Here is a 1,047-nt window from a genome sequence, read left to right as displayed (position 1 = left end):
GTGAAATAAGTATATTACAATGTTTAAAACTGTAAAGTTTGTTCATTTGCGGCACTTCCGCCACACTTCCGGTATTCGGGTATCGTTAGTGCGCATGCGCGGCTTATCCATAGCCGCAATACTGTCTATGTGCCACACTTCCTTGTGTGTGGGTGCGTCCGCGAATGTTGTCCCCGGAGCACTTGTTCAAGTTACAACAGAATGAAAACAACGTCCTTTCATTATGGATCCCGGCGGCCATTTTCTTGAGGCTTCTAATACTTTATTTTTAGCATAGTTTGTAGCGGCCATCTTGTTTAAGTCTCTTACACCAGGTTTTCACCATAGAGGAAAACAAATAAAGATAGTAACCATTGAGATCAGTTTAAATGTGCGATTTTTGTGACAATAAGGTTAATATAACCTTGTGATTATATAAAGTGCTATATGCTGCATAATTTATTATATTAATATTATATATAGTGAGCGTGTATTAAAATATAAAAAATATTATAATATTAATATATTGATATATTGTGACATTGGTGATGTATTCATATGGTGCTAATGTGCATATTACTTAAGGTCATTTAAAATTGTTTCTAAAAAGGTTAAAACCATAGTTCCATGTTACAGTATGTCCGATTCTATTACTACAGCACCAGGTTTTCCCAAGTGGTCTCCCATCTTGGTACTAACCTGGCCCAACACTGCTTAGCTTCCAAGATCGGACGAGATTGGGCGTCACTAGTGTGGTTTGACTGTAGGAAAAACTTTTTAGACACAACATTGGACGCTTATGGAAGACCTTTATTTACAATGAGTGATAGTGAATAAGGTGAGAACGTGATATTAAGAAGGGTTTATGAACCTTATAAAAACGGAGCGATTTCATAACTTTCGTTAAAACCAAGTGGATGCATAGTATTGAGTTCAAAGATCCAATACATTTCTCTTTGCGAAAGTTTGTTTGCCAGATCACCACCTCTGGGCCCTATTTTGACCCATTCGATTGCTTTGAATGTTAGACCTTCTGGATTTGCATCGTGGTGGTTTAGAAAGTGTCTA

At 37.2% G+C, this 1,047-nt stretch overlaps 1 non-coding gene across 1 annotated transcript; it reads right to left on the bottom strand.

The window, feature by feature from the left end:
- Positions 1-629: 629 nt before the first annotated feature.
- On the bottom strand, positions 630-748 carry LOC146033108 (5S ribosomal RNA). Its single transcript, XR_014458524.1, has one exon. It is a non-coding gene; the product is annotated as a 5S ribosomal RNA (ribosomal RNA).
- Positions 749-1,047: the final 299 nt, after the last annotated feature.

Source organism: Crinia signifera, chromosome 1, assembly GCF_055691185.1.
Source record: "Crinia signifera chromosome 1, ASM5569118v1, whole genome shotgun sequence".
NCBI lineage: Eukaryota > Metazoa > Chordata > Amphibia > Anura > Myobatrachidae > Crinia > Crinia signifera.
Note: the sequence above shows the minus strand (reverse complement) of the source record. Positions and strands in the feature narration are given on the sequence as shown.